Source organism: Protopterus annectens, chromosome 16.part0 (genome assembly GCF_019279795.1).
Source record: "Protopterus annectens isolate FY-2018-M chromosome 16.part0, PAN1.0, whole genome shotgun sequence".
Taxonomy (NCBI): Eukaryota; Metazoa; Chordata; order Ceratodontiformes; family Protopteridae; genus Protopterus; species Protopterus annectens.
In genome coordinates, this window is record NC_056750.1 from 165,455,625 (window position 1) to 165,481,167 (window position 25,543).

General features: G+C 45.5%; 1 protein-coding gene across 1 annotated transcript in view; it reads left to right on the top strand.

The window, feature by feature from the left end:
* The window catches only part of CCHR16.PART0H14orf93 (chromosome chr16.part0 C14orf93 homolog), a 670,150-nt gene that overhangs the window by 337,334 nt on the left and 307,273 nt on the right, over positions 1 to 25,543 (top strand). The gene's annotated exons all lie outside the window — the stretch shown is intronic.

The following is a 25,543-nucleotide window of genomic DNA, read 5'->3' on the forward strand; positions in this document are numbered from 1 at the left end:
TCTCTAAGGACTTGGAGAAATAGAAAAGGCCAGCATTTTGCCCTTGTCCATTGTATGACTTTAAGTTTATGCAAGTATTCAAATTAATGCAGCAGGAAAAGGAAGATGCCCTTCGTATTCTACCCCATTGCTCCAGCATTAGGGGGAGGATTGCCCTCAGATTCTGCCCCATTAACCAAGCACTGGTTACAGTAGGCCTGCCAGCTGAGTCAGCAGCCCTGTTGGATGATTCCACCCATAGCTGATACTTTCCAAGGTCACGTCCACCAGATGTAGGAACACAGCTCCCAATTGCCATGAAAATAGACCATCTTTTCCATTCCCACATAAGCTCTGCTGACTGGAGAGACAACAAAACAAGACATTTTAGTGTCTGCTGTCATTCCGAACAGGAACTGTGCTCCTTAATTGCCACCCATCCCTCTCCCAACCCAAAATGCTGATCCTTAGACATGTCTGGAATGTGCGTCTTCTCATCCACTACATTATACATGACAATACCAAACTACCTTACACAATCTCTGCACTTTCAGAATGACCTTCTTATTCAAACACTGCAGTCAGTAGGTGGAATGCCCAGCAGTGAGCTCAAGTCAAAGGCTTCTGCCGTGTCCATAGACGGCTGTCTGAAGATCTACATGCAATATAATGCAGTGAATAGAACTGTTTATTCCCTTACTTACTTACCTATTTACTGATGCTTGTTAACTAGTGTAGTAGACTAATCCCAACTTACCTGTATTAATGCAGGAGGATGCATGTATTGATTAACTGGTGTTTATTCATTTATTTATTTTCATTTCTTAACTGAGTAGGTGAGGAGATTTTAGGAGCCATTTTTGATCATATCTCAGACCAAGAGGTAATGTCATAAGAAGCAATAATTGTATAATTAATTAAGAAGCAAGATGGTGGCTTATTCAAACTGCATGCTGATCTCTCATAAACCACATTTATAAGCACCTTCACACTCTTACTTTGATTCCAAAACAGTCCAACACTAATACTAGACATCTGTATGCTGACAAACTGAAGAAGAGACCACACTAGTAGACCCAGGCCACTACCTCATAATCATACCCCATCCGTTATATGTATGCCTTTCTCTACTAATTCAGTCTCAAACCCAGGTCAACAAAGCTATGTGCCTGTGTTCATTTGGCCATCCAACTGTGGTGGCACCCAGCACAATGTACCAATGGTAGGAGACTCCATAGTTAGATACATGGATGTCCCTGCCTCCAGGATCTGCAAGGAGAGAGATTGATAGTTAGCTTCCTCTCACATACTATGATTTGTGATATCACTTATGCTATTAAATCCCTCTATCCAAAGTACATGTATGACTTGGTCATCACCTATGTGGGAGTGAATGACCTTAGGCATGCCATCACAGGGAGATGAAGAGAGCCGTGTTTGAACTCTCAATGTATGTGGTTGAGGGTGGGAAGTAGCTAGTCATGAGCAGACTGTTGTCATCACCACAAGTGATGCCACAACACACAGAGAAGATAATTAACTTCTGTACCTGGATCAGTAATTGGTGTAATTCCAAGGAGATCCCATGTCAGCTTAGGAGGAGATGACCAACAGTCCTGCCTACTCAACATGGGATAGCCTGCACCTATCCCCTCAATAAACAAGACATCCTCCCTCAGTACCTTTTTTAGGCAAAGTCAGTATGCTGGATCTTCCAGATGAAAAATCTCATTCAGGCCTGTAGTTCAGTATCCCTCAGTGCTAGAAATGTAAACAAGGAGATGTGTGGCCTTCAGGTCTTCCTAACCTTTGAGCAGTATGCATCTGTATAATTACTGAAACTTGCTTCCAATGTTGTGATAACACTCCCTCTATACCTGGGTGTAGCCCTTATCTTTCATTCACACCCTCTGAGGAAGATGGGAGTATATTATAAGGTGAGGGCATATCACACTAATCCATAATCCCATTATCTAAAGGCAAAGCCAGTGTATTAATGACCTTGAAATCCTGTATATCCTAAGATAAATATTCAAGTGCAATTACCAAATCACTGCAAAAAACAGAACACTCCCTATGTCTCCCACTGCCTATGGTACTTGTGTCAACCAGTTAGAGTGATTAATTGCTGAGTCAAACACAGTCTTCCTGGGGGATTTCAACTATCCATCCATTAACTCACAATCACACACCACCATCCACAGTTTTTTTGCTTGACCCTACCTCCCTCAGACATGCTGACTGATGTCATGAGAGGAGGGTATAGTGGTACTACAAAGGAAGTGCCCCATCTGTGTGATAACACCTTCCCTCAAAATCCCATTGTCCTATTCTGCATCATCTGACCCCAAATTCTGCCTGGTCAGCATCAGGATTATCACTGGTATCTCTTCCATACTTGTGTCCCAGCATGCCCCTCTGACGCTCTCTTTCTCCCTCCCTTCCTCTTTTCCTGGAAGAGGTGAACAGGCACAACCTTATCATTCCTCTTCACCCCCCCACCCCCACCCCAGCACACAGCAACACCCAGCAGATGGCAGAGCTGCTAATTCAACTTGTGTCTTAGATAAGGCTTTATTCCTGTATTTCAGTGGGACTGGCACAGTTTCTGTACAAGACATTTTGGGCAAAACCAGAATAATGGATGATAAAATCACTTAATCTGCCTACTAAAATACAAAATAATATATCTTGTATTATGTTTTCATCTTTACCTCAATACATTGTTGATCTGTAATACCCTGCTGGCTCCAACTAGCCTTTTTCCCCCCTGTGTGTACTTTAGTGGCATGTCATTACAACATCAGGTGGTTCTTTCATGTCCAAGAGTGAAAGTTATCACATCATTTAGTTTTGGGTCACTAGGCACAGACAGTTGTTTGCAGGTGTACATTATCTACTATGTGGAAGCCACAGTAGTGTGGACACCCCAACCTTTGCTATCCACAAATCTACACTGATGTAAAACTGTTACATCCCACATTTTTTGCATGCACAGGTATTCTGGATAAACTTGCAGGTGCTTTCCTGCTGGTTTCCATCAGGATGTTGGTATTCATTGCCACATCTTGCCTTTTTCTGTAATTTATTAGGTCAGCCAGTCGATCCACTGCAAGTCAGTTCTTTTTAACCACAATCAGTACGCAAACCCAAGCCAGTGGCATTGTAAGTACAGTTAACCCTAGTCTTACTGTCAGTATGCCAGCCAGAAATAACAGCTTTGGAGGGCTAGATGTTATGAAACTCAAAACCCTAAAGGTAACTTTGAAATAAAATGAGCTTAGAATTTTCTGTTTAAACATTATCATGCTTACAGAAAGTAACCTGTAGACACCGTAACAATGAACAATGTAAAACAGACCTTTGGAATCAGTTTTAAGAGGAGTGAAATGTATGAAATAAAATATTTTTTGATTTAAATTAATTTCATCAGAACCTTTTAACATCAATGCACAAAGAAGTTAGGTGCTGCACCAAAGTCCAGCTTATGATATAAAGCCAAAATGAAACAAAGAACGTCGCTGGACACTGCTGCTCCTTATTAAAACGTTTATTCAGTACAAACAGAGTCAATAAAAGTGGTAAGCACTTGTTCTCAGTCACCCACCCCCTCCCCGAAACTATCGGTCTAAGGGGTGGGTTCTCCAGAGATTTGTGTATCTTTGGGAGGGCTTTAAAAATGGGAGTTATAGCATTTTCTATCCATAGGTAAGGCAACGTGCAACACCACTGATTTGGTTTACCTGGCAGAATGTGAACACTGCCCTTGTTTTTATGTGGGAAAGACAAATCAGATGTTCAAAACTAGGATCTTTCAACATATGTCAAGTATCACGGATAAAGATCCACATAATGCACTCAGTAGGCATATAGAAGAGTTTCCCACACATAGTTTTTTGTTTAGGGCTGTTGTTAACATTAGGCTTACCAATAGGGGGGGTGATTTGAAGCATAAAACTGAATTATCAGAATCAAAGTGGATTGTTGAATTAATGGCTACAAGAGCACCTGGCTTGAATGAAGCAGTACCAATAAGGCCCACACTTCAGAATAGGCGGGTCTTTTATTGAATTTTACTTGAATTTTATTGGGTGAGTTGTTTTTTAAATGGAGCATTGTTTGCATGTGTAATTTTGTCTGAGGAAGGGAGTAGTCCCGAAAGCGCTTACCACTTTTATTGACTCTGTTTGTACTGAATAAACGTTTTAATAAGGAGCAGCAGTGTCCAGCGACGTTCTTTGTTTCATTTCAACCTTTTAACATCACCATAGAGGATTTCATCTGTGACGCTTATTTCCCACATGATCCTAGACTGTGCAGGTAAGAATTATATTGCAGAATCTTAGCTGCAGATATCCACAGAGGACATTTAATCCAAACCTTCTACAAAGAGCGTTACAGTCTGCATAGTTGCTCAGGAGCAGTACAGTACTTTTTTAATATAAATGCATGTTTTTTTAAAAAAAATTTCATCCAGCGTACCAGACTTGTAGCAGTCCCCTCTTCCTTCACTTACTCTCTGGCTATGACCCTGTCCTAGGATCACCTCAGAGAAGGTCCAAGGGGATAAGACCTCTGTCAACATTGCCACTGTGGGATATTGACAGCCCTTCAACCCAGAAGCAATGAGTGTTTAAGCTCCTTATACCAGTCAGACCCTTTCATGCAGTACACTTGAACAAGCTGCTAACGTAGACACACTCCCATTCATGCTCAGCCTAAGGTGCTACCAGGAGCAAGTCTGAACTAATCCTTGATATATGGCAGCTGTTTCCCTGTGGTACCACCAGGGGGCAGAGCGGCATTCATAGGTCCCACTCTTTTCTCCCCGGCCCTAAACCACTGCATTCTATCTACCCATTCAAAAGCAGTAGAATTAATTGAACCCCAGTTGCTGGCATCCTGCACTACAACAAAACTAACAAAACTGGGCTGCTGTAGTTAGGTAGTAGGAGACTTAAACTACCCCTCCATCAGCTGGGAAAAACTACTCAAGCACCAATACACTGGCCCAACGCTTCCCGGAATTTATCAATTCCAATGCCCTGGACCAGTTCATTCTGACCCCCACTAGAGGAAGCAACATCCTTGACCTAGTTATTACTAACATGGGCGACCATTTCTCTACTCCATAGTCAATCCCTCCCTGGTCAGATCCGACCATAAACTAATTACCATGGAAATCCACACCCCCTGCAGAGGTAACCACCTTGAAAAACTTCTCCAAAGCTGACTTTGGACTCCTAAAAACAGAGGTGGCTAACTTCACGGCACCCATGGCAATAGAAAATAGTGCCAAATCCTACATCAGTGCACAGTACGAACATGTACATAAATGCATGGAACTAGCCATACCCAACAGAACCAAGACACTCTCCTCCAAAAAAAGGAAGCCAATCTGGTGGCCCCCTGCCATTAATAAACTCTACAACAGATGGAAGAAAAAGATGAAGTCCCAAGACTGGAAAAACTCTCTTATTAGCCTCAACAAAAAGTTGAGATCCCTCATCAAATCCTCTAAAGCCAGCTATGAAGGCAGAATTGTGGCAGACACTAAAAACAATCACAAAGCCTTCTATAGCTATATCAAGAACCTCCCTGGCAATACCCAGATTTGCTCTGAGTTACTGCACAATGGTACCTCCTATAATGAGCCAACAGATATTGCCAGCATACTGGCCAACAGATTCACTGCCAACTTTACCCCTCTACCCCCCCCCAAAGGACCAATCACAATACCAGATGAATGCCAGGCACCCACCATTACTGCAGCACAGGTTAAAGCTACATTGTCCAAGGCCAAGAATACAGCTTCCATGGGACCCGATAATATCCCTGGCTGTGTTCTACATGAACTACAAAGTGTACTGGTGCCACATTTGTGTGCCCTGTTCAGTCACAGCCACATCTCAGGCTTTGTCCCTACCGAATGACACACTGCAGTCATCCCTCTCCATAAAGGGGGATTGACTACAGACCCTGGGAATTATCACCCTATTAGCCTGATGAGTCTGATATGTAAAGCTATGGAGCGCATCATCATGGACATGATTAACACAAGATATAGGAAATCTCCAAACTCTAGACCCCACGCAATTTGGCTTTGTGAAAGGGAGATCATGCCTGTTCAACCTGGTTGACTTCTTTGAGTCAGTTACCAGGGCTGTGGATGAAGGTAAGGCAGTGCATACAGCCTACCTCGATCTGGCCAAGGCCTTTGATAACATTCCTCACTCAGGAGTTATTGATAAACTCACCAAACTAGGCATCAACCCCTCTATCACTAGGTGGGTTGCAAATTGGCTCACAGATAGAACACACAGTGTGAAAGTAGTGGACTCCAAGTCAGACTGCCTACCAGTCACAAGTGGAGTCCCTCAGGGATTGGTTCTGGGTCCTCTCCTGTTCGGCGTCTACTTCTCAGAAGTCCAGGCCAACACAAAGGGACTCTGTCTGACCAAGTTTGCAGACAACTGCAAGCTGGGAGCCATTATTAACTCCCCAAGTGATGCAGACATCCTACAGAAAGGCCTCACTGAGACCAATGACTAGTATCAAAACCATGGCCTTAAGCTTAACGGCAAAAAATGAGTCATCTTCCCTTTGGTAAAAACTCAATTCTCACTAATTACCACATCGATGGGACCCCACTGAACACTGAAGGCATTATAAGAGATCTGGAGATGCAGGTTGACAGCAACCTCTCCTTCGACCTCCACATTGCCACTGTAGTCATAAAGTCCTTCTATGTGGCACATCTTATTACTAAAGGTTTTGCATCCAGGAAGAAAGAGGTCATCGTCTCTCTCTACTCTTCCCTCATTAGACCAATCATAGAGTATAATGTCCCATTTGGCATGTACCTCACTAGACACCTGCAACAGCTGGAGAGGCCACAGAAGTACCTCACAAAGAGGATCCTAGGCATTAAACACATGTCCTACATGGAAAGACTCAAAAGACTCCAGTTATTCTCTGTCTCATATCGCCTACTTAGAGGCGATCTCTGCTGGACTTGCAAAGCCATGTCTGACCCAGCTCTGTTAGAAATGCTACATCTAAAGAAATCCCAATCCCTCCACACCACATGCTCCAGAGACCTCAACCTCATTACCACAATCAACAGAACATGCTGGAGGGACAGGATGTTCATCGTGTTTCACTGTTGCAGTCATTACACTTGGGTTATCCTGCTGTTAGGCTACCCGCAGTCGGCCTGAATTCCAAAGTCCTGGTCCGGCATCGGTTGCTGTCACCTCTTCACTGTCGTCAGAGCGTCAGGGGTATAAAAGATGCAGCCAACGCCATTTTCTTCAGTCTTTCTTGCCGCACGGTGCCCAAAGCAAAAGCAGTTCGCAAGTGCCAGTCAGCCGACTCCTGAGATTTTCAAAATCGAATTCCAGATCCGAAGTCTTCATTAAAGCTAAGTACCCCATTGGGGAAACTTTTTCCTTGCTCCAGACCAATGTCAGAAAAAGTTAACAATTGTATTTCTTGTGGGAAACAAATACTTCATAAGGATTTTCATTCTTACTGTATTCCTTGCCTAGGCCCTGACCACGACGTTGCTAGCTGTCGGTTTTGTGCTAGATTTAACCAACGCACTATTAAGTGTCGGTACGATTTTGCCTTTCATTACTTTGGCCAAAGATTTAATTATATAATGCCATCGGAACAGCCAAAGACCGGAGTTTATAAAAAGCGCAAGGAAAAGGACAGGCATCCGCGGTCCAAAACCGACGATGAGGTCTCCGCTAGGCCAGTTGCCAGTTCTCAGTGAGGCGCTTTAGCAGCCCCTGACGCCCACTACCGACTCCCACGTGGAGACATCTAGGCCTCTGGATACTCAAGGTATTGGACACTCGGAAATATTCCCTCAGATGGGTCCGGAGCCACTGAGCAGGCATCGGCTTCTGAGAGTGTTTTCAGACCTACACAGTTATATGTCAAGACAACTTCAGCTTCAAAGGCAAAGACTAAAACAGCTTTAAAGACAAAGAAACAAGTACAGCATTCTCCTGGACAGACTTCCATGCCTAAGAAACAGATGCTTAAAATGGCCGAAGACCTAATTACTTTGATCAGGGGTCCCCATCCCCCTCCTGATAAGAGGCCAAGGCAAGACACAGAATATGACTCTTCTGATCAGGTTTCCATTTCCTCTGACTCCTCCTCTAAACAGGAATACTCTCTTCCTCCCTATGAGGATTCTGATGCTGAAGAATCTATTCCTTCAGCCTCTCCTCCTGAGGATTATTCTTTTGGGGAAACCCTGCATACCATGAGGGAGCATTTTCACTGGGAGAGCCAAGATTACTCAGAATCTAAGAAAAGGCTCAGAGACTTTCTTTTACTACCTCAGCACAAACTTCTTGCTATTCCACCTGTTCTGGACATTGTAGATGATGTATTTTCAGAGTCCGGCCTGTCTCCTGACTCTTTACCCCCTGCACCTGTTAAGACAGACAGATACTACAGAGTTCCAGATTCTCATAAATTTCTTTATAAAAACCCTGCTGCTGACCCTGAAACTATATCTCAGGGTCCCAAAGGGGTCAAGCTTCCACTGCAAAAAAACATGTCCCCTCTGATAGGGACTCTAGGGCACTGGACAGATGGGGGGGGGGGAGTTTACACTTCTGCTACCTTGGCTGTAAGGGCTTTAAATTGTCAGTTTCATATGCTTAATTATCAGCAATACTTAATGTCACTGTTAAAACAGAAAATGTTGACAGATTCTGAATGTTCTGAAAACAAGGAAATGCAGGATTTATTGCATGCAACTGAACAAGTGGGAAAGCATACTTTGCCATGTAGTTTTGATTCACTGGAGGCCTCTTGCAGGGCCGCTGCTACAGGTTCTGTCATTAGAAGGCATGCTTGCTTAAAAGAACAGAATCTGCCTGATCATGTTAAAGCAAAATTATTGGATGCTCCATTACAGCATGATACTTTGTTTGGTGTTAATGCAGAAGAGGTGTTAAAGAAAATGGAGGATAAAGCGAAATCTTTGCAGACAGTTAAGGATTTCTTACAGGTACAGCCACCCAGATTTAGCAGGAACTGGCCTTCTAAGAATTGGTCCTTTCCAGTGTCAGACAGCCCACAAAGAGGCAGATATAGACGCCCTAGAGGCAGATCCCAGCCCCAAGGCTCATACAGGCCTAAACAATGAGGTGCTTCTACCTCCAAAAGTGGAGAAGACAAATCACAGGCATATAGGAAACAGTCCCAATAACTTTCCTCTGCTAATGCCAAGCACTTATCTTTTGGCAGTACCCTTAGGGGGAAAACTAGCACTTTTTTCACAAAATTGGCATCTGATCACCCAGGACAAATGGGTCTTGAATATAGTGTCTCAGGGCTACAGGCTCCACTTTCACACCCTTCCAAAGACAAAAGGTATACCAGACCTGCCACACAATCAATGGGCAGAGGCACAAAAGCAGGATGTCCTTCAAGAATGCAACTGCAGTCCTGACATATGGGTTGTCCTGCCTCAGACAGACCTTCGGTCGGCCGGATTCCAAAGTCTGGGTCCGGCGTCGGCTGATGTCGCCCTTTCCCCGACATCAGAGCGCCTGGGGTATAAAAACGTCAGCTGACGCCATCTTCTTCAGTCTTTCTTGCCGCGTGGCGCCCAAAGCAGAAGCAGTTCGCAAGTGCCGGTCGACCATCTCCTGTGTTTTCAGTTACTGAAGTCTTCAAAAAAGCTAAGTACCCCGTTGGGGACCTTTTCTTGCCTCAGCCGATGTCAGATAAAAGTGAAAAAGTTAATAATTGTTTAACTTGTGGGAAACAAATACCTCATAAGGATTTCCACTCTTACTGCTTACCCTGCCTAGGCCCAGAACACAACATCTCGGCCTGTGCAGCTTGTGCCTCTTTCAATAAACGCACTCTTAGGAGTCGGTTAGAGTTTGCACAGGATTATTTTGGGGAAGATTTCTGTTATATCATGCCGTCGGAGCTTCCGACAGCACATTTACCTAAAAAACAGAAGGATAAGGACCGACACCCGCGGTCCACGGTCTCGGCCGACACCACGCTTAGGCCTACCGCGAGTGTCTCGGTCTCTTCTGAGCCGGTTTCGCAACCGCTACAGACCGACGACGCCGCTCCACCGGTTACTTCGATACCGGAGGCCAGCTCGGTGCCGGTTCCTGTTCTCCCCTCTGAGACCGTAGCCTAGGATATTTCTGACACCATTTCAGTGGATAAGACTACTCCAGCACGTGGGGCTGCCAGGCCTCCAGTGTCTATGTCCATTAAGGCCTACACACGTGCTAAGGCTGCCAAACAGGCTAAGTCTCTCCCTCCAATAGCACTTTTTTCACAAAATTGGCATCTGATCACCCAGGACAAATGGGTCTTGAATATAGTGTCTCAGGGCTACAGGCTCCACTTTCACACCCTTCCAAAGACAAAAGGTATATCAGACCTGCCACACAATCAATGGGCAGAGGCACAAAAGCAGGTTTCATCTCTCATGGACATGAGGGCTATTCAGCGAGTATCACAGCAAGAGCAGGGACAAGGATTTTACTCAAGACTTTTCTTGGTACCCAGAAAGGACAAAGCCTGGAGATCAATACTGGACCTGTCTATTCTAAACACTTTTCTGGACGTTTCAAAATTCAAAATGTTGACTCTGCAGCAGCTTCTGCCCATGCTGGGCAAGAAGGCTTGGCTTGTAACTTTGGACCTCAAAGAGGCATACCTGCATGTCCCAATCAGACAATCTTGCAGAAGATACCTCAGATTCATAGCTGCCTCAATGCACTACCAATTCTCTGCACTGCCCTTTGGCTTATCTATTGCGCCCAGGGTCTTCACAAAATGCCTGGCACCAGTAATCGCATTTTGCAGACAAAAAGGAATCCAAATATATCCCTACTTGGACGACTGCCTTATTCAAGCAGAGAACAAGGACATTCTACTGAAGCATCTGGTGTTTGTAAAAAGACTACTAATCTGCCTAGGGTACACAGCAAACGAAAAGAAATCAAAACTGGTACCCTCTCAAGAGATAATATTCCTGGGTGCAAGCTTAAATACAACTGCCCAGATGGCTTATCTCATGCCAGACAAACAAAGGCAGCTTACTTCTTACTTCGAAAAGATGGCAACAAAGACCCAGTTATCTGCAAGAAAAATTCTGCAGGCTTTGGGCTTCGTGGCATCCTGCATTCTGCTAATTCCATATGCAAGACTGCATATGAAGAAGCTACAATGGTATCTAAAAAGTGTTTGGACTCAACATTGCCACAGCCTGGAAACATTAATTACCCTCATTCCCTGCCTGCAACAGGAGTTTCGATGGTGGGCACAGGCCTGTCACCACAACAAGGGACAGCCATTCAGCCATTCACTTTACCCACAGCCAGGCAGACACTAACAACAGATGCATCAGATTATGCCTGGGGGGGCCCACATGGCAGGAAAATGTATTCAGGGCACATGGCCCGCAAGCCAAATGCATCTTCATATCAATCAAAAAGAGATGCTAGCTGTACAGAATGCCCTGACAGCCTTCCAGGACCTACTTCATCCAGGACAACTGCTGATAAAGACGGACAATACTACAGTCATGTGGTACATAAATAAGCAAGGAGGCACACTTCCCTACCCCCTCTGCAGACAAGCCACGACTTTGTGTAACACAGTAGTGACTTATCAAGTACATCTGCAAGCACAATTCCTTGCCAGGAAAAACAAAGACTCTGGCAGACGAACTAAGCAGAAACCTCATGGACCCCCACGAGTGGAAACTAGATCCACAAATCTATAGCATGATAACAAGGAAATGGGGATGCCCAAACATAGATCTATTTGCCTCCCCTCACAACTGCCAACTACAGAGATTTCGCACAAGGACTTATCACAAACAAGTATGGAAAGTGGATGCCCTATCATTCAGCTGGAAAACCCTTACAGTATATACTTTTCCTCCACTGTCTCTCCTCCCTAAGGTACTCCTAAACGTCAGACAAGCGAAGCCAAAAATGGTTCTGATTGCCCCAGACTGGCCACGCCAGCACTGGTATCTAATCCTAAAGAGTTTGTCTCAAGGCCCAGCCTGGATATTACCTAAAATTCCTCATTTACTGACCCAACAAAACAATCAGATCCATCCTGCACAGCCAACTCAGAACCCTAAATCTGGCTGCATGGCAGATAATATAACCACTCAGAACACACCTCTCTCTAAAGCAGTTATGGATGTTATTTTGGAGGCCAGGAGGCCCAGCACCAGAAACTCTTATGCAGAAAAATGGAAGAGATTCTGTGCTTGGAACCAGGCACAAGGAATTGACATGCTTGTTCCAAATATTCCTCAGATTTTACAATACCTTACTGAGATGCTGGACAAAGGCCTATCCTCATCAATTAAGATCCATGCCTCTGCCATTTCAGCTTATTACAGTACGGATCCACCAATTTTTTCACATCCACTGCTAAGGCAGTACCTCAGAGGGGCCAAAAACATAAGACCTCCAAGGAGAGCACCAATACCTGCATGGGACCTCAATTTTGTCTTGGAAAAGCTCACACTGCCTCCTTTTGAGCCAGCCAATACAGCTGAGATAAAATTCTTATCATGGAAAACAGCTCTGCTCCTAGCAATAACTTCAGCAAGAAGAGTCTCAGAGTTACAGGCATTAATGGCTGTGGAACCTTTTATTATTTTCCATCCGGACAGGGTTTCTCTGCAGACAAACCCAACATTTATGCCTAAAGTAGTGTCCAGTGTGGCTCTTAACCAAACCATTCATTTGCCTACCTTTTATCCAAATCCACAGAATAAAGGGGAGAGACTTCTGCATTCTTTGGACATACACGGACAGCTACGCTTCTACTTGGACAAAACTAAAGCTTTCAGAAAGACTGAGCAGCTCTTAGTGGCATATGCTGCAGGATCGCAAGGAAAAGCTATTTAAAAGCAGACTATTTCAAAATGGATAGGCCACTGCATTTGTTTCTGCTATTCACAGCATGGCAAATCAGTGCCTAAGGGCATTAGGCCACATCTTGAGGCATCTTGAGGCAATGTTACAATTGCCTCATGTACACAGACAACCCACTCCTTCTCCCACAAAACACAAATACATGTGAGAGATGCAACTATATAGCCAAACTGGAGGCTGAGCTCTCTCAACTCAGGACTGGCAAGACCAGACAGGAGGAGAAGGAAACCACGCACACCACAAACCCAGTTTCACATAGAACTATCACAACTGCAAAACAAACACATAAACACACAAAGACATACTCGGAGGCACTGATCAAAAATCTACCAAAACTACAGAGGCCTCCAAAGCAGACACCCAAGCAACTGCCACCTCAAGACATAAGACATGCAACACATAGTTCTCAAAGTCAGTGTGCTAAACAGTCACAGCCCTTAAGGCCAAACACAATGCCAGACACACTTGTTATAGGTGACTCCATAGTCAGACACACTGATGTCCCACTCACCAAACTGAACAAGGAAAAGATCACAGTAAGCTGCCTGTCAGGCGCTAGAATCCGCCACATAACACAAGCACTCAGGTCACTCCACAGCAAGTACAAGTATAACTCAGTCATTGTCCATGCCGGTGTGAACGATCTGAGATGTACCTCCCTGGACTACATGAAAAGAGACATAGAGGAGCTCTCAGATTATGTAGCCCAGGCCGGTATGACCCTGACCCTGAGCAGTATCCTTCCCTCACCAAGAATGATGCCACAATACAGAGACAAAATGATCAGCTTTAATAATTGGCTTAATTACTGGTGTCATTCTAAGGGGATCCAATGTCTGTCTGCCTGGGATGACATGCTTGACAAGCCACGCTGCTTCGCAAGGGACGGCTTGCACCTGTCACCCCTGGGCTTCCGGATATTGGCAAAGGCTCTTGCCACCCCCATAGTGCCTTTGTTAGGCAAGGCTCAAATGATAAACCTACCACCCTAGAAAAGAAAAATGGAAAAAAACTAAGGGTAATACTGCTCAATACCAGAAGTCTAAACCTCAAGATGCACGCCCTCGAAGCCCTCCTCAGTATGGAGAACATCGATGTCTGTGCTGTGACTGAAACCTGGTTCAAGGCTCCTGAGAGCACCCCAGCACTATCAGGTTATACCTCATATCATGCGTTCCGGCCCCAAAATCCAGACCGAACCACAAAAGGAGGGGGAGTATCCATATTCATAAAGGATACCCACACCTCCAGGTTAGTGGCAACGCACGAAGCATCGGAGACCATCCAGGTGCAATTAACCATAGGTAAAACTGCCCTACAGTTTGTAGCATGCTACAGACCACCCTCTCAAACTCAGGAAACCCACACAGCCTTCCTGAAGACACTGGAGAGTATGAATGTCTCTCCAAACACCATCATATTGGGTGACTTCAACTACCCAAACATAGACTGGGAACATTCCTCAAGCCCCAACACCCTAGCCCAAAGGTTCCTGGAGTTCATAAACTCAAATGCTATGGAACAACTAGTCACCATTCCCACAAGAGGAGAAAATATACTAGACCTGATCATCACAAACATGGGGACAAAATGCTCCACACCGGAAGTATATCCCTCATTGGTGAGATCAGACCATAAATTAATCTCACTGGAGATCCACATCCCGCCCCCAACCCCAGCAAAAAAGACCACAGTGAAGAACTTCTCAAAAGCAAACTTCACACTTCTTAAGACTGGAGTGGTATCCTTCAAGGCCCCCGAGCCAGTGGAAACCACAACCCACGCCGCTGAAACCCTTACAAATGCCTTCTACGAGCACCTCCAGGAATGTATGGATCAAGCAATCCCTAATAAAGTCAAGACCCTTTCCACCAAAGGCAGGCACCCGGTCTGGTGGACCCCAGCCATAAACAAACTCTACAACAAGAGGAGAAAGCTACTACATGACAGAGCAAAATCCCTAAAAGGGAAGGCATCTCTGATCAATACTAGCAAAAAACTACGATCACTCATAAAATCATCCAAGGCCAACATTGAGAGAAAAATCGCTAAAGACACAAAAGACAATCATAAGGCCTTCTTTAGCTATGTTAGAAACCTGGGTGGAAACTCCCAGATATGCTCAGAATTAGTCCAAAATGATACAAAAATCACTGAACCCACAGACATTGCCAACATACAGGCAGACAGGTTCAGTGCAAATTTCTCCCCTCCCTCCCCCCCAAAAGGAGAAATATCTATCCCACCAGAGTCTAGCCTCCCAAACATCTCAGATGCCCAGGAGAGAGCTGCTCTCTCTAAAGCAAAAAACACAGCATCAATGGGACAGGACGGTGTCCCCGGCTGTGTGCTACACGAACTCAATGAGGAACTAAACCCACACATAAGGCTGCTGTTTAATCTTAGCCTTACTACAGGATACGTACCCAAAGAATGGCGTACGGCAACTGTGGTCCCACTCCACAAAGGCGGTGCTTCTACGGACCCTGGAAATTACCGCCCCATAAGCTTGACGAGCCTTGTCTGCAAGGCTATGGAGAGGATCATAATGGAACTCATAAATAAAGACATTGGGGACCTACAGACACTGGATCCTACCCAATTTGGCTTTGTCAAGGGCAGATCCTGCCTCTTGAACTTGGTCAACTTTTTCGAAACAGTCACACAGGCCATTGATGAGGGTAAGGCAGTTCACACAGCCTACCTTGACCTAGCAAAAGCGTTCGACACAATACCCCACTCGGGCATCATAGAAAAGCTCACCAGCTTAGATGTAAACCCATATGTCACAAGATGGGTTGCAAACTGGCTCAAGGACAGAACCCACAGGGTTAGAGTTGCTGGTGCCATGTCGGACTCTAAGCCGGTCACGAGCGGTGTCCCACAGGGCTCAGTCCTGGGCCCCCTCTTGTTCGGCAATTATTTTTCAGAAGTGCAGGCAAACATAGGGGGATTGTGGCTGACAAAATTTGCAGATGACTGCAAACTGGGCACCATAATTGACACTCCCATCAGACACAGACATCCTCCAGAGAGGTCTCATAGAAATGGATAACTGGTGCCAGAGCCATGGCCTTAAGCTAAATGCCATAAAATGTATAGTCATACCCTTTGGGAAAAACAAGGTAACCCCTAATTACCACATAGGTGGTAATCCATTAAACACGGAAGAAGTTATCGGGGACCTGGGGACCCAAGTTGACAGTAACCTCTCTTTTGACACTCACATTGCCAAAGTGGTTAGGAAGACCTTCTACATTGCCCACCTGATCATGAAGGGATTCACATCCAGATCAGGAGAGGTCATTGAACCCCTGTACTCTTCACTTATCAGACCAATGATTGAGTACAACGCCCCATTCGGAATGTACCTTACCCGACACCTGCAGCAGTTGGAAAGACCCCAAAAGTTCCTCACCAAAAGGATAAAGGGGCTCAAACATATGTCATACGCTGCCCGACTGAAGAAACTCCAGCTCTATTCAGTCGCATACCATCTGCTCAGAGGTGATCTGTGCCTGACATACAAGGCCATGTCCAACCCGGAATTAAAGGACATGCTCCACCTCAAAAAATCCAAATCCACCAGAGCCAGGAGAGCAAGAGACTTAAACCTCAACACGGATATAAATAGGACGTACTGGAGGGACAGATTCATCACCCAGAGACTCCCTACACTATGGAACAGAATCCCAGTCCATGTGAGGCAGAGCCCCTCACTGACTCTGTTCAAGAGAAATCATGACAAGTGGATGGGAGATCGTAGGTTTACCTCGGGAATCATCTCTGTGTCACTGCTGGACAGAGGCACAGCAAACTAATGGGTATAGTATTCTCATCCTAAGGGGTGGTGAAAGCCACACACACTCTGGCTAGGCTTATAAATGCCCTAGGGCAGATAGCCTAGTATGAACCTATGAACCTATGAACATTCAACCGGAGCTGCAGCCACTTCAGCAGCCTTCCTCAAAGGAGTACCAACCAAGGATATTTTGCAGGCTGCAACTTGAACTTCAGTGCACACTTTTACAAAGCACTACCACTTACCTTTTTACTCTAAATCCAGAGCAGGCTTTGCCATTGCAGTTCTGCAGGGCCTCATAGCCACTCCTAATTCTATTTAGGCCCTGCCACCCAACTTCAGCTTTGGGATTCAACCCAAGTGTAATGACTGCAACAGTGAAACACGATGAACATAGTACAGTTGTGTACCTACCATAAATGTAGATGTTCGAGCGTATTCACTGTTGCAGTCCAGGTTACCCTCCCACCATCCCCCTTTCATTGCTGGGACTTATCTGTACTTCTCTATTCTATACAACCTATGTGGTGTATTTGCTTGTAGATGAAGGTATTGTTTATGTTAGTGCATGCTTTTTTATAAGCAGAAATGTTAAGTTGTCTATCTCGCCTTCATTCTTGCTGGATGGGTTCGGAGCCGACCTCGGCTCCGACTCGGCCACTCTAAAAGCTCGAGAGTTGGTTCCACCAGCTCGAGGCTCCCCTTATATCCCACAATGCTAGGCGAGAGTTACCTCAGATCTCGTTTGCCGCTACAGCTTCGAGGTTGGTTGCTTCTACCGGTTCCTGGTGAGTGTTAATTTTTCTTGTAAAAGTTACCCTTTTAAGTTAAATTTCTTTCTTAGTTAGTGTAGATTACAAAACTTTATCCCCGACCCTAAATTTTTCCGTTTCTTTACCAAAGAACCTTTGGTTCTTCCTTTGGGCCCTTAGGCCTTCCCTTCCCTAGTGGAGTGTTTGTGTTTCTTGTAGTTTACTTTAATTTTAGTGTACTTTAAATTCTAGTATTACTACTAAAATTATTATTTTTTCCTGACAGGGTATAACTTGTGTGTTTGGGTGTGTGTTTGTGTACACCTGTCAGTCAGGGAAATGTCTAAAGAAGCAAAGGTCTCCGGATTCAAGAAGTGTGATGCGTGCTGTCAGAAAATGTCTCTGACAGACGCTCACACTTCTTGTGTCTATTGTCTGGGGCCTTTGCACCTGCAGGACTCCTGTGCTGTGTGCCATGGCTTCAGCCCCAGGGTCCTGCAGGAAAGAAAAAACAAATTAATTCTTAGAGGCTTACTGAAGCCAGAGGATTCCCTGTCAGTTTCAACAGGGAAGCCCTCTAAGGCATCGAGGTCTTCGGCTCCGGCTTCTGAGCCGAGACCTCAGGTTGCTCAACCTTTGCCTTTATCGGCTCCGGCTGGAGCCGATAAGTCTCAATCCACAGTTTCTGTGGCTCCTCGGCTCCGGCCGGAGCCGAGGTTATTGAGGTACCCGTGTCGGCTCCGACCAGACCTTCGGAGCCGACAACTAGAAAGAGGTCTAGGTCACCATCTCTTGGCTCCGTTCATTCGGCTCCAGGATCTCCCCTGCTGTCTGAACGGAGCCAAAGGTCTCATTCCTCTAGGTCATCGAGGCTGTCCGATCATGACCTTCAGAGGGTAGTGAGTCGACTACTTAAGTCCGAGGCACTAGCCCAGATGCTTCAGAGCCCGACTCATCAGTCGGTGCCTGCCCCGGTCCATCAACTTTTTCCTCCTTCGACTCTTTTGAGTTCGGAGCCGGGTCGCGTCAGAATCGAGACTGTGATTACTTCGGAGCCGAGACAATTGTCTTCGGCTCCGGCTCCGCTTTCTTCTTTGGAAGAATCTCGGCGCCGGACTTCCCTCGCCGGCCCGAGGGGTGAGTGGCATCAGACCCTTGTCCGACCCCCCTCTCGGGGCTTCGGCGCTGGTGAGTTCGGCTCCGACATCGGCCTCGGAGCCATCACTGTCGGTGCCGAGGGGGGTTCTTAGTTCCTCGGAGCGGGACCTCTGGCTCTGCCTGACAGGGGTGCATTCGAGGTCATGCGGAGTGTGTTAGAGCCTGGCTCTACTCCACAGTCGGCTCCGTCCGCCCCTCCCTCTATGCTGCCTCAGGGTAAGTCGACTCACTCCCTCATCCCGGACCGCAGAGAGCCAGCTCCTCAGGAGCCCCTGTGGGATTTCATCCTCTTCCGAGGCCTCTCCTGATTTGGCAGAAGAGCCCTCGGAAGAGGAAGTGCAAGAGGAAACACATTGACTCACCTGAGTCTATCACGCCAGACACAGATCTGGATGATTCTGAGGGTTCCCCGCTCCCCTTCTGAAGATGTCTCATTTGCAGACATTCTGGAGATCCTGAAACAGAGGGAAATTGGCCAGCCCTCAACCCTTCGGAGGACTAATCTGTGTATCTTGAGGCGCTTGGCTCTCGTCCTTCCACCTCCTGGGTGTCCCCCCCCTTCGACCCCTCATGCAGGTGGTTGCTAAGAAGGCATGGACGGCTCCTGATTCAGTGGACCCCACTCCCAGGAGACCCTCTAAGTTCATCACAGCTCCATCAGACAAGCAATTTTTATCAAAAGGAGTTTCTGTGGATGCTATGGTGGTAGCTGCTGCCACAAAGAAGGAACTGGCTGATCCTTCAGTGCCTGTCCATCCACCTAACAAGGAATCTAGGTCCATGGATAGGTACGGGAAGCGGATGTTCTCCTCAGCGACATTTACCATGCGTTCGCTGAACTACCTGTGCCATTTCACTCGCCTTCAAAGGGACTTGATCAAGGAAGCGAGTGAAATGTTAAAGGATCCTACAGCTGCGGGTTTCCAAGAAAGATGAACACGCAGCTGGCTACCCTTAATTCCATATCCAACTCCTCCATGCGCCTCCTCTCTTATGCGGCCGATGGAGCGAGCAGAGCCACAGGGACAGGTGTAGCCTTACGTAGGCACGCCTGGATGCGGCTATGCAATTTTGCGGACCCTTTCAAGACGTCTTTCACGAACTCCCCTTTTGATGGATCATCTCTTTGGTCCTCAAGTGAAAGAAACCCTGACTAGGTGCGAGACTGATGGCAAGACCCTTTCTGCCATCGGAGTCCGTTTTTCGACTCCTTCTAGGCCTTACCCCAAAGGCCAGAAGGGTGGGAAGATGTGGTTCCGTAAACAATCTCAAGGGACTTCGCCTGACGACAGAGTCGCTTTCCTACCAAAGGCAGAGGTGGGAATAACAATGGTAGACGCCGCCCTAGGGGCAGGGGGTCCGCAGAACCAGGGCAATCGGGAAGCCTTTCTTGACAAGCCCTTTCAGCATCCCTGAGGTGTTGCCCGACTGCCCATCTTCGAGGCAGTCGGGGAAGATTGTCACTGTACCCAGAAGCCTGGCTATCCCTGACTCAAGACAAATGGGTACAGTCCATCATTTCTGAAGGCTATTCTATCCCCTTTCTTCGCTTTTCCAAATCAGTCAAAAATCCCTTCCAGATGTTCCACCGCCAAAGGGATATAGCAGCTTTGGAAATTTCAAAACTGCTTGCAAAAAGAGCAATTCAGTCAGTGCCAGCAGACCAACAAGGATCCGAATCTACTCAAGGTTCTTTTTAGTTCCAAAGAAAACAGGGACTGGAGACCGATTTTGGATCTCACTGTCTTGAACAAATCAGTCAAGAAAACAAGATTTCGATGGTCACGCTGCAATCCATTCTTCCCCTTTTGGGCAAAGGAAACTGGATGTGCTCTATAGACCTTCGGGATGCGTACTATCACATAAAATGAACAGACGCCCAGAAGATTCCTCCGCTTCAGGCTGGAAACCAGTCATTTTCAGTTCAGGGCCCTGCCCTTTGGTCTCACCACTGCCCCCGGTGTTTACCAAATGCATGGCAGTGGTAGCTTCTCACCTGAGACGACAAGGATTCCAGGTGTTTCCATATTTGGACGACTGGCTTCTCACAGCTCCCACCAAGCATCTCCTTCTGATGGCCAGAGATTATACTTTTCGCTTGTCAAAAACTGGGTATTTCAATAAATTGCGAAAAGTCTGTTTTGTCGCCTTGTCGCACTATTACCTACATAGGCTAAATTTAGATACTATAAACATGTCTGCAAGGCTAACGAACCAAAGGATATCAGACATTCACAAATTGGTGTCACTTCTTCTCAACAACAACAGAGTCAAAGCCAGGTTAGTTCTAAAGGTGTTGGGAATCATGGCAGCGCCATACCTCTCCTTCCATTGGCCAGATACCACATGCGGATCCTTCAGTGGATGCTTTTACTCAATGGTCATACCAGGAACTTCCAATGTCTCACACCATTATGATCACGCAAGAGTGCAAAAGCATCTCATGTGGTGGATGTCTTCCCCAGCTCCTGTCGGGAAGACCATTTGTTCCACCTCCTCCGGTTGCTACTCTGACAACGGATGCCTCCCTGATCGGGTGGGGGCATTATCAGGGCAGGACAGTCCAGGGCACATGGCAACCAAACGAATGCCACTTGCACATAAATGTTCTGGAGATGAGAGCAGTGCTTTTAGCGTTGCAAGCCCTTCAAGACTCTCTTCCCTTGGGAACGATTGCTATCCAGACAGACAATATGTCTGTAGTGTGGTACATCAACAAACAAGGCGGAACCAGATCATACCCCTGTGTCGAGAAGCACTCAGACTGTGGCAATGGGCGATTTCTTCTCAGCGTTTCTGATAGCAACGCACATCCCCGGATGTCCAATCACATTGCGGACAAGTTGAGCAGAGCTATACTCATGCCTCACGAGTGGTCTCTGAAAGACTCTGTAGTGAGAGAAATCTTTCTCAAGTGGGGTCAGTCTTGCTGCGATCTTTTTGCTACTGCCCAAAACAGCAAGTGCAGAGAATATTTCACTCTATTCCCTTTACCAGGCCAACCCAGCAGGGACGCTCTAGTCCAAGTTTGGCCCCGGGGACTTCTGTATGCATTTCCTCCTTTCCCACTGATCTCTCAAGTAATACAGAAAGCTATCGCTCAGAAGGCCTCATTGATCCTCATTGCTCCTTACTGGCCTCGACAAGTGTGGTTCCCCTTTCTACATCAATTTCTTTTGGAGCGACTGTGGAATCTGGACCTAGTTCCAGATCTTTTGATCCACCAGTCGGGTCAGTTTCATCGCTCCCTCCCCTCTCTGAACCTCACTGCTTGGTTCCTCCAATTCCAACCGTAGCCAGGCTTCCTCAATTATCTCACTCTGTTAGAGATATATTGATAGCTTCCCATAAATCTTCCACTCGAAGATTTATTTGAGTAAGTGGAAACGCTACTCATATTGGGCACAAGGAAAGGACATAGATCCTTTCACCGCTTCCATCCAACTAGTCCTTGTATTTTTAGCTGAACTCTTCCATGCAGGTTCATCTCCATCTACTCTTAAGGTTCAATTGGCAGCTATTTCTAACTTTCATGTGGGTATTTCTGAATCTGCCTTAATGTCCCACAAACTTTGCAAAGCCTTTTTGAAAGGAGTTTTTCTTCTCAGACCTCCTATAAGAAATCCTCCTTCTCCTTGGGACCTAAATTTATTTCTTGCTTCTTTGATTCTTTCCCCTTCGAACCTGCAGCTTCATGTTCCTTGAAATTATTATCATGGAAAACTCTCTTTCTGGTGGCTATTACATCAGCCAGAAGAGTTTCAGAACTCAAGCACTCAGTTGTCGCCCTCCTTATCTTTTGTTCCATAAGGACAGAGTGTCCTTGCGAACTAACCCGTCTTTTTTGCCTAAGGTGGTTTCAACATCAAATCTAAACCAAAGCATTGACCTCCCTGTCTTTTTTCCAGAGTATTCCAATAGGTCTGAACAAAAGTTACACTGCCTGGATGTTCATCGTCAATTAAGGTACTACTTGGATAGAACAAAACAATTCAGAAAATCTGATCAGCTGTTTGTCTCCTATGCGGAAAGCAGAAAGGGACTTTCAGTTTCAAAGGTATCATTATCCAGATGGCTAACATCTTTGATTTCCCTGGTATATGAAATTAGACAACAGAAATTGCCTAATAAACCTAAAGCCCATTCCACCAGAGCTTTGGCTACTTCTTTAGCCTTCCAAGACAGACTGCCTATTGACACCATTTGTGCAGCGGCTACTTGGGCTACTCCTCACACTTTTATTTCTCATTATAAGTTGGATTTAGCTTCTAGGCATAGAGCTAACTTTGGTTCCACTGTTCTCAGGAGTCTGTTCCGTTAGGCCACCCGGGACAAGGTGCTAGGGACGCGGTCCCATCCAGCAAGAATGAAGGCGAGATAGACAACTTAACATATAGAAGTTATGTTCTTACCATAACGTTCCATGTTAGTTGTCTTCTTCTCGCCTTCTTCTTGCGCCCCACCCTCCTTCCCCCTGGCCTGGACAGACCTAGAGGAGTTGTGATCGTGACCTCTCTTTCTACCACCTCTTTCTTAGTCATATGCTATTTTGCATATTTCTTGGTTCAGGATGTAGGTCACCCTTCTTTCTTCCTGTTGTTAGAGGTGGACTCTGTTTTACAGTTATACTGTTACTGTTATAAGCTGGGGTTAGCTTACAAACGAGATCTGAGGTAACTCTCGCCTAGCATTGTGGGATATAAGGGGAGCCTCGAGCCGGTGGAACCAACTCTCGAGCTTTTAGAGTGGCCGAGTCGGAGCCGAGGTCGGCTCCGAACCCATCCAGCAAGAAGAAGGCGAGAAGAAGACAACTAACATGGAACGTTATGGTAAGAACATAACTTCTATTTTTAGCCTACCCTTTTAGGGGCACCTGACATCTGGGGCAAGAAAAACTGAAGAAAATGGTGTCGGCTGCATCTTCTATACCCCTGGCGCTCTGACGTCAGGGAAGAGGACAGCAACCGACGCCGGACCAGGACTTTGGAATTCAGGCTGACTGTGGGTAGCCTGCCAGCAGGATAACCCAAGTGTAATGGCTGCAACAGTGAATACACTCGAACATCTACATTTATGGTAGGTACACAACTGTACTTTCCTCATCCAGAGACTGCCCATGCTCTGGAATAGACTTCCCGTACATGTCAAGCAGAGCACCTCACTGTCCCTCTTCAGGAGAAATCTTGATGAGTGGATGGGTAATAAAACATTCACCCCAGGGATCCAGTGACTGTACTTGATAGAGGCACTGGGAACTAATGTCGGGCGGCACAGTGCCAGGGAACTTCTATGGGCTAGGCTTGTAAAGGCTCCAGGGCCATTAGCCTAGTACACATCTGTGAGCTTATAATATGTAGTCCGGAAGAGCGCGTTTCTCAAGCACAGACCTGATTTTTGTGGCTTTGCAGGGAAACGACTTGAAAATAATTTTTTTTTCACTTTGCTGGTGCTTGGGAATATATTCCAGCAGGACAGCAGGGCTCAACAGTGTAATGTAGCAAGGTGTCGTCTCCATCTCCCTCCTCTTTACACTTTCATTTTACCTTCTGAAGTCTGTTTGTAGAATTTTTATGTAAAAAATATACAGTTATGGAAGTCACATTATTTGAATAGTGTCAAAATTTGCTTAGACTGCAGAATTTTTTCAGAAATATTTTCTAAAAGAGGATAGTAATTTTACAGAAGACTTTTTATTGAAAATTGGTAGGCAGCTTTATTAGATCTTAGTTCTATGAAGGTGAGCGTTGGCAAGGTGATTATGGTCCGTGGACTGACTTTGCTATGTAAATTCTACAAATTTGTGAAAAAATTGTGCTCTTCCCCCTTCATAGATACTAAATGAACACATTCATATAGCGTTTCTACGTTCTCCCCACGTTTCATTACTTATTTCTGTTTGCCATGCATAAAATGTCTTATTTTGTTCACCTTTTCTTTTAGTAACAGGATTAAAAGCCTTTTTTTCCTTTTCAACTGATGCTTTATTTTTAGTTTCATGTCTGTTTTGGCCCTTCCATCCTTATTAGGTTATCTGTAAAGCATATCTTAGGTGTCATTCTTCAGGGATGCGTACCTGTCCACAGCCACATCTGAGCTTTCTCTGTAACCACTGCTAACCGGATACAACAACAGACAGCATGCTGTTGTGATATCACAGCTGTCATATCATACATATGCACTGTCTTCGGTGTGCCTGGTGAAAAAGCTGCCCAAACAATTAAGGAAAACAGAATAACCAAGTGTGTGTGTGTGTGTGTGTGTGTGTGTGTGTGTGTGTGTGTGTGTGTGTGTGTGTGTGTGTGTGTGTGTGTGTGTGTGTGTGTGTGTGTGTGTGTGTGTGTGTGTGTGTGTGTGTGTGTGTGTGTGTGTGTGTGTGTGTGTGTGTGTTATTGAATTATTAATAGTGCATTTTAACTTTCTTCACAACTGGTCTTGCCTTATAAAAAGTGCATTATATCTGGAAACAAGACACCTGTTTTAGGGTGTCCCTTTTACTTCATTCTGTTAGGACATGCTTTTGTACATTTTACTTCATTAAGATACACTTTCCTGCATCATTTTAGGCAAAAACCTTACTAAAAAATCTGTATTTTGGGCACACTGTTTGGTTATGATTTGTTTAGTGCTGCAAAATTTTATTGTAGGAGCAGACTTTTAGCTCACTGCTGAAATGTATTTTCTTCTATAATTAGGGTAATAGCAGTTCAGTTGTCATTTAATATAACCCTATGCTTGCTGTTTTTACTGGGATCTTATTCTAACAATGACAAAGCATGCTACTTCCGAGAGGGTACTCCAGAAATATATTTTTTATATGTAAGAATGTTTCTGTTTCTACCTAAAATCTGTGCTGTAACCACCATAGTTACATATTTATAAACCTC